Genomic DNA, 17,827 nt, shown 5'->3' with positions numbered 1-17,827 from the left:
ACTTTGACAATAACTGTTTGATTATCACAGTTCATAAGGATAGCCGGTATTGATTTTTTGACCACTAGCAAATCTAACAAGAGTTCACGCAGCCATTCTGCCTTAACAGTGGTTGTGTCTAAAACTGTGAGTTCTGCTTCCATGATTGATCTCATCAATATGTTCTATTTGTAAGACCTCTATGAAACAGCATCACCACCAAGAGTAAATACATATTCACTTGTGGCCTTAATCTCATCAATATCGGATATACAATTAGAATCACTATAACCCTTCACTATAGATGGGTACCTAATATAATGAAGTCCAAACTTCATAATACTGAGCAAGTAGCACATGACTCGATCAAGTGCATACTAATGATCATCACCTGGGTTAGAAGTAAATTGGCCCAATTTGTTCACAGCAAATGAGATGTCAGGCCTTGTAGTACTAGTTAGGTACATGAGTGATCTGATTATCTGGGAGTATCTCAATTAATCCCTAGCAATTCTTTTATTATTTTGAAGTATTAAGGTAGGATCATAAGGTGTTGGAGCGTTTCCACATAATGGGATTACAAAAGTGTAATTCCATTCTCACCTCTAGTCAACTTAATATTTAAGATCCAGCCTCTCTCAGATCTTTCATATCAAAATATCTAGACAGATATGATTTGATCTCAGTAATCACATTAAAATGTATCCCAAAAATCAAGATGTCATCAACATACAGACACAGAATAACTCCTTCACCCTCACCATAGCGATAATACATGCATCTATCAGCTTCATTAACAACAAACCCGCAGATATTAACATTCTATCAAACTTCTCATGCCATTACTTAGGAGCTTATTTGAGGCCATATAAAGATCTCAGCAACCTACATACCTTGTCCTTCTGACCTTCTACTACAAACCCATCAGGCTGATCCATATAGATTTCCTCATCCAACTCTCCATTAAGGAAATCTGTCTTAACATTTATCTGATGAACGAGAAGACCATGTGAGAGAGCCAAGGAGAGTAGTACTCTTATCGTGGTCAGTCTAACGATAGGTGAATCAGTATCAGAGAAATCTTCGTCTTATTTTTTTGGTATAATCCTTAGTCACAAGCCGAGTCTTATACTTTTCGATAGTACCATCAGGCATAAGCTTCTTTTTGAACACTCACTTACAACCTACAGGTTTACAGCCATAAGGTCGATCTATGACTTCCCAAGTCTCATTGGCAAGAATGGAATTCATTTCGCTACAAATAGCCTCCTTCTAGTAGTTTGCATCTAGAGATGCACAAACTTTTGAAATTGACTTGGGAGTGTCATCCATAAGGTATATAGTGAAATCATCATCAAATGATTTTATTGTTTTTTGTCTCTTACTTCTTCTCGGACCTTCACTGTTATCCTTCTCATGAACTAGCTCAAGTGGTTGTTTAGAATACACGAGTGGTGTGGTAGGTTTAGGAATTATCTCAGAGGTTTGGCTAGAAGTGTTATGTATATCGTTCATAGGAAATATGCTCTCAAAGAAAGCGGTATCTCTAGATTCCATAATTGTATCGACTAGCATGTCAGATACCTTAGATTTAATTACTAAAAACATATAGACAATGTTCCAATGAGCATATCCAAAAAAGACACAATCCACTGTCTTAGATCCCAACTTGCGCATTTTAGTTATTAGTACATTGACTTTCGAGGAACCACACCAATCCATCCCGAATTTGGTGGTTAAACTCTACTGCGGTGACGATACTGTAGGGGAGGTGCATTCCTAAGTGCGCAAATAAGAAAGTGATGGTTTTCTCCCTTTCCATTCTTCATATAGGGCTTTGTCCTTATTCTTAGTAGGAACTCTATTTAGAACATAACACGAAGTCAACAAGGCCTTCCCCACCATGCCTTAGATAAACTCACAGTGTCTAATATGGTATTAACCAAGTCAGTCAGGGTGTGGTTTTTTTCTCTCGGCTACCCGTTTGATTGGGGCGAATAGGGAGGCATTCTCTTGTGAACAATTTCATGTTCCTTATAGAAAGTCAAAATCACTCGAGAAGTACTATCCACCATGATCCGACCTAAGTCTTTTGATTTTTCTTTTCAATTGATTTTCAACTTCTGCCTTATAGATTTTAAAGTACTCTAGAACCTCATCTTTCGATTTTAACAAATACACATAACAAAATCTAGACGCATCATCAATTAAGTTCATGAAATATCTTTTCCTACCCTTCATCAACACACCATTCATCTCGCACAAATCTGAATATATGAATTCTAACGGTGCCAAATTTCTCTCCTCGACTGCCTTGTGAGGCTTACGAGGTTGCTTAGATCGCACATAACTTTGGCACTTAGAACCTTTGATAATGAAAAAAATCATAATTAAATTCAAGCTGGAAAGTCGAGTTATACAACCAAAGTTTATATGACATAACCATGAGTATCAAACACTACCCTCATCTCTATTAATATTGCCACAAATATGATTCATAGATTTATTGCAGAAATCAAAAAAAGAAAAACAGAACAAGCCTCTACACTCATAGCCTTTACCAATAAAAAGCTCAGGTTTAGACATAACTAATTTATTAAACTCGAGTACCACCTTAAATCCGTCTCTACAAAGAAGGGAACCGCTAACTAGATTTTTATTTATTGAAGGGACACGTTGCATGTTTCTCAGTTGCACGATCTTTCCTGAAGTAAATTTCAGATCTACCATGCCAACACAATGAACAGAAGTATGAGACCCATTCCCCATTAAGACAGAAGAATCCTGAGTGGCTTGATAAGAAGAGAACATTAAACTGTCAGCAAACACGTATACATTAGCCCCAATATCAATCCACCAACTGATAGACTAATTCACTGAAAGAACAATAGGTAGATTATCATACCCACTAGTTTCATCTCCAGTATTGTCAATGGTCACGTTGACAGACTTGGTGTTCTTTCCTTGATTAACCTTTCTTCCTTTGCGGTCATGGCAATCGTTGGGCCAATGGCCAAGGTTTATCATCTTTATTCGTCAACTTCTTCTTGAAGTTGGTGATTTGTTTGGCCTTGTTATTTTTCCCTTTGTACTTACCGTTAGAGGACTATTGCACCATATTTGCACTATACTGTCCATCGCCTCCTTTGTTATGCACATCCTTAGCTCGAGCTTTCTCCTCAACATCAAGAGACGTGATCAGACTCTCAACATAAATCTCTTGTCTTTAATATTTTAGAGCAATGAAAAAATTCCTCCACAAGGGAGGCAATTTGACAATGATGCCCCCAGCCACAAACTTATCTGGTAAGGTACACTTTAGGAGCTCAAGTTCTTTTATAATGCACTGAATCTCATGAGCATGCTTGACTACCGATCGATTATCGATCATCTCATAATTATAATATTGCTCCATGATATACAATTCACTGTCTGCATCTGATGCACCAAATTTTGCATTCAGTGCGTCCAACAACTCCTTTATGTCCTTTATGTACATGTATACATCACAGAGACGATCGACAAGAGCGCTAAGAACACATCCTACAAAGAGTGTGTTGGCTTCCTCGAACTTATTCTCCTCATCAGAGGAAAGAGTTCCTTCAAGCTTGCCAGACACAACTGAAAGTGTATCTAGGCCTTTTGTGGGTTTTGTTTAATTGATGATAAGCGATTAAGGGACTAATGAGTTTATTGAGTTTATGAACAGGTTTTTAGTCCCATTGAAAAGGTTAAAAGAAGTTGATGTCCCTCAAAAAGAAAAGAGAAGCGGCATGAAGAAACTCATAGGGTTCAATTTATTTTACTTTTGAATTTGAGTTTAGGAATATCGTACTATTAAGAGGGATGCATTTTGGTAGTCTTTTTAGTGTCCTAGTGCTCAAAGTATCTTGTTAAAACCAAATTTTGAGAAACACAATCACTCACGGACACCGGGAAAAAGAGCAGAGTTGTCTGAGCCCGGAGTCTCCAGGTTAGCCCGAAAACTCCGGATTCTGTTAAGTGTTCCGGAGTCTCCGAGTGAGACTCTGAGAGAAGGTCTCTGTCTGGCTTTAAGTCTGAACCCAGAGTCTCCGGGTTAGCCTGGATAATCCAGAGTGTGTAAGTGTTTCGGACTCTCCGAGTGAGACTCCAAGAGAGAGTCTCTATCTCGCTTCAAAGCCTGAGCCCGAAGTCTCCGGGTTAGCCCGGAGTCTCCGGGTCCTGATGCTTTCGGACTTTCTAGGCATCCTCCGAACTAGTGTTTTAGCCGTTTTCCTCAAGTGTTACCCAGAGTCTCCAGGTGAACCTGGATCAGGGTTCAAAAAACCGTCAGTAACCGCTCAAAAATTGCGGTTACCGACCTTCCCGGTCCGGTCCGGTTTCAAAAACCGCTCGGTAACCGAAATTTGAATTCAAAAAATTCAAAAAAAATAAAAAAATTTAAAAAAAATTCAAAACAAATCTTAAAAAAAAACTAGACATAATTCTAAGAACTTCTGTGAAAAATTGTTTCAAAAATAATGTCGTTTGCATCATATTCTATAGGGAGAAAGTTTGAAAAAAATGAAAAAAATTGAAGCGCGCGGCTCAATTATTAACTCACGTTAAGGAAAAGTGTAACATGCAAACACATATTTTTCTTGTATAAAACGTATTTTAAGAGAATCTTTAAAATTGATTTCACTTTATTTAGAGTTTTATTAAATTCTCTATGATTTTTACAAAGTTCACAAGCATAAAGTGAATATATTAAGAAACATCACTGTAATTAATTTTTTCATGTCTACTATTATTGTTTCTACGTAAATCATAATATAAATAAGCTAATGAAAGTGGTTTCACTAATTTTTAAGGTGTGATGGGTCAGTTATGAATTAATCTAGTCGCAACACATTTACACAATCATGCATGTTACAATAACTAATTCATGAGTTCATATATTTTTATAAGATATAGGATCATGTAAGAAGACTAACAAAATTAGTTTCATGATTTTTGGATTAGCAAAGAGTAAACTATGCATTTACCTTGGTTTAACAAATAAAATTTCTCACAGAAAATTTTGAACTTTTTTATGAGTATAAATACTTTTATCATGTAGATCATGTTACAAGGAAGCCAACAAAATTTGTTTCACTTGATTTGAAGCTCGGATGAATTAGTTATTGATTTTACAAGATTGAACCATTTTTTAGGTTTTTTGTTGAACTGCGCTGAAATTCGATAAAACCGCTCGATAAATCGAGAAAACCGAGCGGTTACCGACCCAAACCGCTCGGTAACCGACCGAATAAAAAATGCGAGAAAATCGCTCGGTAACCGACCCAAACCGCTCGGTAACCGACCCAAACCGCTCGGTTACCGAGAGGGCAAAAACATGATTTTTTCGCAAAAATTTAAAATTTGCCGAATGAATTTTCTCCGATTTTTTTTTGAATTTTTGACCGGTAACCGCGGTTATCGCGTATTTTCGGTTACCGCCGGAGCTCGGTAACCGAGCTCCGGTCGGTAAATGGAACCTTGACCTGGATACTCCGAGTCAGTGTAACGGCTAGTTCTGATAGGTTATATGCGTGTGTTTCTGTGCTACCCAGAGTCTCCGAGTGAACCCGGATACTCCGAGTCTGTCTGAAAAGCACAATAATGACTAATTTTTTGGGGAAGGGTATAAATACCTCTTCACCCCCTCCATTCAATGCTGTTGAGCTACCTGTGAACCAACCCTCTCAAGAGCATTCAATAGCCCTCCCAAACCCCTCTAGTGCTTGATCTTTGCAAGATTTGAGAGTTAGGGTTTGGGTAGTGAGATTTAAAGCAAGAGAGCAACAAGCAAACCTTTTAGCATTTTGAGTTCTTGCCAAGCTGCGATTTGCATTCTTTGCTCTTGAAGCTTCGTGCTTCTAGACGGCAAGAGGTCACCTGTAGAGCACCCAATCTTTGTGGAGTACCACGTGAAGTTTGTATTACCCGTGAATTGAGTAAGAACCCTAGCTCAATCTTTGTGGTCCCTTGGGTGAGGATAGGGTTGAAAAAGATCCAGCTCTTTGCGAGCTCCTCAACGGAGACGTAGGCACTTCTTTGTGAGGTGGACGAACTTCAGGAACAAATCTTGTCTCTATTTACTTTCTTGCACGTTACTCGTTCAAATTGTTATTTGGGGATTTGCCTCAATATTGTTGCTTGTGAGTATTTGAGTGCTGGTTATTGTTGAAGAGGAGCATATATATCTTATAGATACTGTGGTAATTTGTAGACAATAGTAGACTTACTTATATTTACTTTCTTTTCGAGTTCCTATATAGTCTGGATAATCCGGGTGAACTCAGATACTCTGGAACCCGGAGTATCCGGATTGAGCCGGAGTCTCCAGACACTGTCTGATCCGCTACGGAGTTTTAATTTTCAGTAATAACTATTCATCCCCACTCTAGTCGATATTAAGTACTTTCAATTGGTATCAGAGCCTAACCTCCTATAAGGCTTAACCGCTTGGAGGAATTAAAGATGTCGGCATCCAGAGAGAAAAGCCTAAGATGTCCTTAAAGTGAAACTCCGAGAGGTGGTTCGAGAAGGCAAATGAATATGAGAGATGCTTCAACAGCCGGTGGCTCCAAAGATATAAAGGTAGTTGAAATTAATTTTGATTATAGCAAATTAAATTCCCCGTCTAACAATTTCATCTCCGTGCCTTCCGGGCGTGCACCATTTTTTTATGGTATTCATTACGCCGTTTGGAGGCACAAGATAAAGATGCATTTAATATCGCTCCATCCGAGTATTTGGAAAATTGTGTGTGTAGGTCTTGATTTTTCAGTATAAGACATTGAGCTTACACCCAAACAAGAGCAAGCCATTCATACAAATGCTCAAGCAACAAGTGTCTGATCCGGTACAGATTTTTAATTTTCAGAAATAACTATCCACCCCTCCTCTAGTCGACATCAAGTACTTTCAACAACCCAAGAGCAGTTCATAGCCATAAACCACAGAGTAGCTTTGACCTACCATCTCTTAAAGTGCACACCAGTAAACTTGTCCGGTCTCAAAATCAGCCATCGTTAAATCAAAGTACCTACAATAAGATTTTTAGATTGTTGGAAATAATAGAACTTTTAAATTAAATTTAATTCAATTTCTAATATAACATGAATATAAATAGATGCAGAAATCAATTCTCGACTAGCTTGAACGAGTCCCGACAAGATTCGAGTAGAATCGACTAGAACTCAACCCCAATCAACCTCGACTAGATACTCAAGAAAGATTTTGACTAGCCCATTCGAGAAATATATCGACTAAAACACTTGAGTAGTATATTGACTAGTTCACTCGAATAAACACTCGAGTAGGATTGCAGTATACGTACCCGATGGCGCTATGAGATGCAGAAACCCCTTTGGATGTCGATGCAGTAGGCGATGATGAAGATAAAGTAGTTGAAGTTGATCTCGATGTAGCAGACGACGACGACAGTGCATAGACGATATAGCATATGATGATGTAGAGGAAGTAAATCGTGAGCAGTCACGACGAGCGCTTCCCAAAAACATTATTCGCCCTATCCCGGTGCAGGATCTTAAGAGCAACGTGTTCTGGAGACCTCCTCTCCCGTTTATTGGTGCACACCAGCGTAGCGGGATGGAGTAGTCTACGTGCAACGGTGCAACAGAGAGAAATTGGAAGAACCATAATTGCGAATATGCAACTCGCGTCTCTCCTATGTGCGATGGATGACATATATATATAGAGAAAGAGTCACATGGTTAAGACGCACCACGATCGGAGTCGGTTACACCGCAACGATCGAAGTCTTGACCAACATGATTTCCATATATTTATCTATTTGCCCACACAATAAAAGTAATAAAACTGCAAATGGAAGCTGGAACTGCGCAAGCAATTGAACCCGACTTTGGCAAACCATTCACGTAGGTGCTGTGTGGCAGCGCCCTCCGCCCCCACCCTGGCCTCGACCCGGCATGGCGCGGCGAGCGAGCGTGCATTTATTTTTCTACTTCTCTTATCCACTCATGCTAAGTGGGTGAAGAAGAGAAGCTATTTTCTGTTAATCTCTATCCACATTCACTAACATTTATGGTTAAAGAAACACATCTCTCTCACATGGTTAGAACTTTAAAATTTATTTAAAATTATATAAATTTAATAGACTAAACCCATGTATTCTGACACTTACCAGAGTCATTTGGAAGCCACCTCTCCCGTGTCGTGTGTATGTATCCTGCTACATGTACGCGTCCCTTTTTTAGAGTGTTTCATTAAGTCAGAGAAAAAACAAGTTCAAACATTACATGATCGATCAGCAGGCCAAAGCCAGTGCACCTCATGACACATGGAGTGCGAATTAACCCACTTCATGACACGATTTTTGCCTCTTTATATAGATAAATAGATATAGGATCACACTATATAAAAAACCAGTAAAGAAGATATCATATTAATAACGGTTGCTCTATACGCGTCACCAATATTTTATTAGTGATAGGTCTAATAAGAGTGTATCACTAATTTCACTTCTAATCGGGATCAGATATAGAACCATCACTAATGAGTGGTTATTAGTGACATGTCGTAACATGACCCATCATCAGTGATGGGTCGTCCTAGGTCAGTCATTAATAAAGGATCAAGTTGTGACCCGTCACTAATGATAAAGTCATCAGTGACGAGTCGTCCTAGACCAGTCATTAGTAACAGGTCAAGTTGTGACCCGTCATTAATAATAAGGTTATCAGTGATGGGTTACCTTAGGTCAGTCATTAGTGATGTGTCATAACTTTAGTGATGGGTTGTCCTATACCAGATATTAGTGACGGGTCAACTTATAATCCGTCACTAATAACCAATTCCAGTCACTAATGACGGTATTTGCAAATATTTTTTATTTTATTTTATTTTTTTCTTATTTTTGCTCATCTCAGTAGCACTAGAATAGGAACTATTGTATATTTCTACTCAAGTTTGATATAAGGTGTGACGGCTATAAACACAAACGCGCATTTCAAAAACGGTGCAGAAATTTTTTGAGGCAAGAACCTAATCTTCCAAGCCATTTTTTGCCTCAAAAAATTCTTTGAACCTGACAAAGTCAAGGAGAAACGGATGTAACTTTTTTTAGATGTTCGTAAAGTAAAAAAAACGTTGAATCAGAGTCCATATGCAAAAGTTATACCTATTAAATTACAACCCTCGACGAAATTTGGCAAAATTGGTTATAACGCGTTACTAATGACCTTCGGCAAAGAAAGTTAAAAGAGAACATATTTGGTTTCGATCATAACTATGTAAGAGCAGAGGTGGTAAGGTGCCTATACACGTGAGGAGGAGGTCGCATGTTCAATTCATATGGAACACAAACTTAAAAATAATATAAAAAAAGTGACTTGTGAGGTATATATTATAGACCTGCGTTGGAATGACTCCCGCTAATTGAACCACGTCCAGTAGACGGCCTCGAACCCAGAGCTAGCTGGTTCTCCCCAAAATACGTTGTCCAATTAATCAGTAATGGAAGAATTCCATGACATTAGTCATTCAGTAGTAGGTCAGCCTTTTAGTAGCACACTAGAAAGGGAACGGGTTCTTGGGCGAGTGAAGGAACACAAGTGAAAAAAAATATTTTTTTTACCTTTTTTTGTCAAAACACACTAAAAATGTTCATCGGTCATTCTTAACGAGTTAAGATTATGATCTGTCACTAATATTCAATCAATAGTGACGGATCACTGTTACGACCTGTCATTACTAACTGAAAATTAGTGATGAGTCACGGTTATAACCCATCACTAATAATCTCATCAGTGACGAGTTATCACTGTCACTAATAATTTACCATTAATGATACAATAAAAATAATATGTATAAAATCCGTCACTAATATTAGTTATCATCTCTCCCTTATAATTTTTCTTCACATAGTGTCGTGCACTTTAGTCAACAGGCCGATGGATCACATTCCTGAATTAGAGGAAAACTGGTAACCTTGTCCACTGCTCAGTCATAGGACACTAACTCGGACCACTGTATCCACCGGCTCATTAGATAGTAGGGGCTCTATATACGTGTACATCTAGCGCAGCTCCGTCTGTCGCTCTCTTCCTCTTCCCGTCTCTCGGGAGGGAGGGGAGGACACATCGGCCCGGGCGAAACATGCAGCGTACACCTGGATATCCTGGTCTGCCTTACTGCAAAAGCTGGACGCACGCATGCACAGTGCAAACAGTGCCCAGCTAATTTATTCAGCGTGGTGCCGGGCGCTCATGTGAGCTTTTTGTTCGTACGTGCTACTGTGCACTGTAGCTCCATCCGATGCATGATCTATTTGTTGCATCTACGATAGGTGTCGTACGTTACTGAGCTATTACTGTCACACTAAGAGTAGGCCGGTCGCCGGAGTCATCGTTGTATGTTATAGGCATGCATGCTTTGCGATAACTGTTGCTCGAAAGAAAACAAACCCAAGCCATATGTCAGATAATACCATAACAAAGCGTTTGAGCACCCAGGCAAAAGGGGCACAGCAGCGTCGACACCCATGCACGCCGAACAGCACCACTACAGCAATTGCGATGGTGATCACGGATGGAACAATGAAAATCGAACACACCGGCCACCATGGCCAGTTGAGGAGTCAAGAACACAGCATGTGAGACCACGTCGTCCGACCTTGATCGAAGGCGCCTGCACAGGCGCACACTGAGCCGTCGTACCCTTGTCTACTTCAGCTGGCCATACGAACGGCACATCACACGTGAAGGGAGAATTTATTAGCAATAGCACGCTAACTTTTGGGACGTGCAACGTAAGATCGGGAGGTGCTTCGGTTCAAAGCACAATGATCAAGAAGAATATGTACGTGCATATATACGATCGATCGAAATCATTTTTCGACATGCATGTTCATTTTGACAACACAATTAATCTGCCATGTTCATTGGCAAAGTCAGCTTAATTTGGTGATGCATCGGTCACGATGAAAAAGGGGTAGAAGTAGATAAGATACACTACCTAAGTTGTTGTCTGACGATTAAATCTGGGCTACTGCATTATTAATAGAGAGAGATTTTTTGTGGTGGTTAGTCAAGCCTGACAACAGTTATCACACCTACACTCTATATCATGGAAAATAAATTTGAAATAAAATACGGTGGAGGATTGTCCCTTCTTGAAGCTTGCAAGCCGATCAGGAGAAAATCTAGCGAGCTTACTCAGTGTTTCTCTTTTGCGTAGCATATGGTCATGTTCATCCATAACGATATGTTCAGAGGAACGGTGAAAAGCACGAGGGGTGCGCGGAATACATCTGACAACACATGAATGAAGCGACCCAGATGCGATGCGTGTTGATTCTGATAAGATTACATTGTTACTGATTAGATGGTTTTCCAACATGGATTTTACAACACAAATCGTGGCTCTCGGAAGGCAATTAAATATGATCTTGGTCACGCATCAGTAGTCACACGCTGTAGCTCTGAAAAAGACAGTAACAACCAGTAATCTACCGTCACTTTTGTGGCGATTAAACGAAGAACTACTGCTTTTCTGTGGCAACCGACTGAATTGGTCGTTCCATCAGTAGCAGTGTAAGATTCAAGTGATTCCGATCCCTACGTACGAACACGCATCGCCCAGAGAATGGAAATGCAGCGGATGAACAGTCCGCGTCGATCGGCACCTCGGAGAAAATCCATCTAACCAACCTTAGGTATCGTATCATCACTCATCAGTACACTCACCAATCGAGTGAATGAGGTGGTGTATAGGACTAATCACGTACGCACTGTCTATATTTATTGATCAGCAAACACTTTCCGCATTGATGCTGCAGTCGCCAACTTATCGCCACGCGCAGCTCTCTGGTTTATCGATCCGTTGAAACTTTTGCTCTAGGTACTCGGTAGCCTGTACTGATAAGCTTTTTGGTACGCCACAAATCTGTTCTTAGGCCTGGGAGCAGTAGGTTGCTGTTTTAAGATCATTTCTAACTATATTCTCTTTGTTTTGTTCTCTTTTCAATTTTTTTCTCGTTCTCATTCTCTTTATTTCTTTTATCTCTAACAGCTTTCAGTTCTAAAGTGAATGACTTTAAGGATCCCTTTGTGGCAGGAACTGTGAAAGGAAACCGTTGAAACGCTAAAGAGAACGAAAATTCCTTCACGACAAAAATATAGTCCCTGAAGGAAAACCCTTAGGGTTGATCTTAGGGGAAAACTAACAGATTCTGTCATTCTGATACCAATGACCTTATCGATCCAAACTTATTACTATCTTAGTGTTAACTATTTATCTAAGGGTAAATCTATTTGTTATTTTGTTATTTAAGTGCTAAAAAGAGCCATCATATTCACTATTAAGGTCACGAAGTTACCATATTAATCAAAAAAAATCTAGATCACTCATAATGGTCTAGATTAAACCATATCAAATACGATTACAATCTATTATTTTATTATTTGAGTGCTAAAAAAAGCAACCATGTTCGCTCTTAAGGTCACAAAATTTTTATGTTAATCCGAAAAAAATTTAGACCACTCATTGTTATGAACATTTAATATAATGCTATAGATTAAACCAAAGAGTCCATATCAAATATGATTAATAAATAGCTAAATTCAAAATTAAAAATTATAAGAAATTAGCAGTTTAGTTTCTATACCGTTTAGAAAGCAAAATATCTAAATAAAAAGTCCAAATAAAATAAAATAAATAATAATTCAAATTGAGATTAGAATAGAAAAAAGAAGGATCCATATAAATCAAATTTTTATAAAAAATTAAATACCTAAATAAAGAGTGCATGTAAAATACAATTAATCAATAGCTAAAATTAATAATAATAAATAATAATAAAAATTTAAAATTCTTACTAAGATATTAAGAAGCGCCATGTAACTTAAAGTCATCGTATCAAGCCAGCAGTAGGCAAGACACAACACGTAGGCAAGATGAACCTATTATGATTTTGGTTACACATGATTTTGTTAGTTGATTAAAACATATATGAATAAACCAATTCATGTATATGATTCGGTACAAGTTTTACTACTACAAAAGGTGCCTTCACTATCGGCTCTAATGTGACCTTCACTGCCGGTTTTGAAGTTGACGGAGAGCAACAGGCAGTGATAGTCCCGACTATCACTGTCGGTATGGGACTGGCAGTGAATGTGTTATCATGGTCAACTGAAGCCTTCAGTATGCAGTGATAATCGGTCATCATTGCCGGTTAAAGCTTTCAACCGGTAATGATAATCGATGTCCGAATCAATATTTTTTTTGCCCAAAAAAGCGATTTTTTTCCTGACCAGGCACCCCCTTGTGCGCAGTCCCATGTCACAAGTCACAAGATTTTTCGCGTGAAATAAGTGTGCGTGTGGTTCGTGCCATTCAAACCTAGGGTCATGTAGCTCGTTTGATACGTCCTTATCATCTCACTACAAAGTGCTTGTGGTAACAATAGCATATGCAAGCCTTTTGATCTATTATGTCTAAAACTTCAAACGATTATTTTGACAACTAAATGACTTTAAATAAAAAAAATTCAACTACAAAATTGTAGATCTCGTCGAGGGCTACAATTTTCGTACAAAGTTTATCCCCATCCAACTTATTATAAAAAAGTTATGATTTTTTAAGATAAGTTATCATCCATTATCACTGCTGGTTCGTAACACTGATCGGCAGTGATACCCATTATCAGTGTCAGTTAGTAACACAGACCGGTAGTGATACTTGATGAACTATCACTGCCGATTCGTGGCTAGAGCCAGCAGTGATAGTCAACCCATCATTATCGGTTCATAAGAAAGACTGACAGTGATAATATCGCTGCCGGTTCTTTTCAAATATAGTTTTAGTGCCAATGATACTCTATCACTGCTGCTCGTAAGGAACTAAGCAGTGATGGATAGCATATAAGCTCTATTATGTAGTAGTGTTTGGAGCATAATCAATTCTTTTTCACTAATATACTTTTTCTCTTTTTCTAATGTTATAACTAAATGACGCTAACCTTATAAAAAATGTAAAGAGACTAATTTTTAATCAAAAGTTATTGTAACAAAATATTACAACGAGGCTGATACGCTATTAGCGTGGGCATGATTCAATGTATATGAAAATTTTATAGACATCAATGTATATAAAAATGGTTGCATGGCAGGATTCAATGCACCAGGGTAATCATAAATCGGGAAATTTCCTCTTTAGAAAAAATCAGGAAATTTTGATGGATAAATGAGAAAACCCTGCAAATGAACAATCTCATTAATTGGGAGAAAAGTGGGATTTCGAAATAATGGACAAAGCCTATACTTATACAACAGGACAACAATACAACCGTGTTTTTAATCATGGTATTTTGTTTTGTATAGTGAATACAACCATATTTACATGAAATTTGAGATATAAGAATTAAATGTACAACAATACCAGTATTGATGGGAGTGTTGTTCGATCTTTAGAAAGGTAATGTGATTAGTCAATTTGGTGGAGTTTTAACGTTGATGAGGCTTTGATCAGAATAAATTGAGAACACTCACAACCACTGCACTACTATTAATCTAAGCAAAACCAAAGTCTAAACTACAACTGCTATTATATATATGGGGAACAGAAAGAGGTCGACGTATGGTTGTGAGACTATGGAGAGAGATGTACTATACCAAAACTTCGATCCTGATCACGCTTACAAGACCTGATAAGACCTACAACGGTGACATATCAACTTATATCATCGACTCTAATTAATCTATAAGGAATATAAGGGTGAGACTATATCCATTAAAAATGGCTCGTCATAAGCTTTCCAGCAAGTCCAAGAACGTATCAATTGGATTACATATGCAAAATTTATATCTATATTATTGACGTGTTGTCCTGAGACTTCGAATTTAATTTGGAGTCCCGAGTAGACTTGGCCTTAGAGGGATGATGTTCAGATGAGCTTGTGATGCTTCACAATAAAATATCACAGAAATTTAATAGCATCCCATCATTTTAAAAAATATAAACAACAAGGAATAAATTCATCTTATACATATCCAAAATAGTGATGTCCTCATCAAGTTTGAGCTTTGAGGACCTGGAGGTCGCAACGAGCTTCATTAGTCTGACCGCCTTCTCTTTCTTCTTCTTCTTGAAATGCAAGGTGCGGGAGATCTACATTGATTGTTTCCTGCACTCACAAAAGAGTGGTATTTTGAGATAAAGTTTTCTAGAAATCTATTTATTTTTGGATATTAAGATTGAGCCATTCAAAATGATATATGTAGGTCTGCAAAAAATAAAGTTTTGACAAAGATTTTCAATATTCCGTTGCTTTCTTTCTCTTCCTGTAGTGTTCTTTCCCTACGTTGCCCTGCCACTGAGCTCTCTTTGCCTTGGAGAAAAGGCTAAAGACATGTTGGTGCGGGTGTTGTTAACTCGAGACCGGCTCAACTGTCCATCTACTTCTTTTGTAAATTGTAGAGCTTCTTAAAGGAAAAGATTTTTTGTTTATTTTTCACATCCTACAATTGAAGTTTTAATGCCGCATGCATTCACCGCCAAACTTAAATTCAACAAATCTTTGATGAGAATTCACCATCTATTCAAACGGAGGAGGAGAACCCTATAACCCTAGTGAATGCCTCGATGAATCACGATAGATGCGATCAATCTAAGTTATACTCGCACCAATCTAAAATATAAATGTTTTAGGATTTATGATGTCAAACATTTTTTTTCATTTTGATCAGCAATATATAAAGAACTTAGACTGTCAAGATCAATCGTTGCTACTAGATCTTTTGCAAAAAAAAAATTACTTCCATAATATATTTTTAGTTTGAAATAACATGTTTAATATGAATCGCTTATCAAAATGTCACTTTGATGGCCGTACTAATATTCTCAACGACCAACCGTTGTACGAAATAGCAGCTACCTTAAATATAGGTCCCATATCTGTGGTACCGCTACAGGAGAGGCTCTTAATATGGGCATATGCATATGTCCAAGGAGAGCTTAGCTTTTGGCCTAAGCGTGGATACGTGTCGGGCGCATAACTCGCACGGGCAGTGGCACGTCGCGTCGCTGGACCCAACGGCGATGCACGAATCAATTACGCGCACCGCGATTATTCGTCGTTGGGTTGATCGGGACAGAAAGAGGTAAGCTCTCGTCAACGTCCGGAGATCGTCTCGCTCCATGTACAGTGCACCGACGTGAAGGACCAACGACCATGCAAGTACGTACGTACATTTTGTTTACTCAACAAGAAAGATCCTCCTAGTAATATAACTACGCACACTCTTGTGCAAAAGTACATGGGATCTCTATAACCTCGTATTGTAGACTCTAACAAGCCATGCTTTTTTTTTTAAAAAAAAATCAAATGTCGAGTCGATGGATCGATGTTATTTATCTTTCTCGCCGAAAACTCGAGATCTTAAAATGATGTTATGAGTTATGACTGCCGTCCCGTAAGGCTGCTCTGGTTCGCTAGTACGTACCTAATAACTCGTCTGAGAGAGAAACTACAGATGATTTGAAAGTATAGTACGAGGCAATTTTTGAACAGAAGATGTTTAGTATAGACGACTCGATGATTAAATTGTCTGGACTAGTAAAATAGTAGATACGGCTCGATATAAGAGCTGTCTGAACTAGCATAATAATTACGGACGGCATGTTATCTAAGAAGTCTGAAATGGAAATTTAATTTATCTCAAATTCATCCCCATTTGATGATCAGCGTCTCATAGCACAAATCAATCCGAGATACAATAACCTCACGGATAAGCAAGACATTTGCATAAGCAGAGCAAGAATGCAATATCAGATTTAGAAACAAGAAAAAAGAGTGAGCCACTGCCGTTCTTCTCATTAAATCATCAAACCACGAAAATTCCAGCACCAATAACTACAGCTAGAATTAGACTAGACTCTTCCCAAATCAAACCACGGCACCATACATGATGCAACACTAGATACACAAAAGACGAGAATACCCGCTCCTATATGTTTTTGATCGACAAAGGAGACATAAAATTAGTGACGGGTCGTAATATGACCTAATGACTCATCATTAGTGACAGTCATCCAAGGCTAATCATAAGTGACGGATCAAGTTGTTACCTGTTACTTATGACTCGTCATCAGTGATGGGTCGTCTTAGGCTATTCATAAGTGATGTGTCAATTGTGACCTGTTACTAATAACTAACTAATCAGTGACGGATCAACCTAGAGAGTCATTAGTGACGAGTCAAGTATTGACCTGTCACTAATGACTAGTTTAATGAAACAAAACAGATGAAGAAATCTTAATTAGTCAATCATTAGATGCATTAGTCAATTAGTTTGATGAAACATTAGAGCCCATCAACTCTTCAAATTTTTTAGTAGTTGTGACATATCTAACATATCCTTCATAATGTATCAATTATAAATCTAGCTATTATATTAATTAAAAATAATAAATATATACTAGTTATCAAACAATGTATATTTCATGTATCCTACAGTAAAATTTGCATTTATTTGTAAACCATAAAATGTGTAGTAAAATGGAAAAAGCAAATATCATTTCTAAAGCAATTTGATTTATAGTAGTGTATTCACAAATGTTTTTATTTTTATTTTATTTTTCTCTTATATTTTCTCACCTTAGCAACATTCGCATAAAAATCATTGTATATTTCTGCTCAAGTTTTATGTAAGGGGAGCCTTCTATAGACATAAATGCGCATTCCGAAAACGGTGCAGAAACTTTCAAGAACGAGAACTCAATCTTCCAAGTCGCTTTTAGCCTAAAAAAATTTGCCAAATTTGACAAATTCGGGAAGAAATGGATGTAACTTTTT

The sequence above is a fragment of the Phragmites australis genome, chromosome 6 (genome assembly GCF_958298935.1).
Source record: "Phragmites australis chromosome 6, lpPhrAust1.1, whole genome shotgun sequence".
Classification (NCBI taxonomy): Eukaryota; Viridiplantae; Streptophyta; class Magnoliopsida; order Poales; family Poaceae; genus Phragmites; species Phragmites australis.
This window is presented reverse-complemented; position numbering follows the sequence as displayed.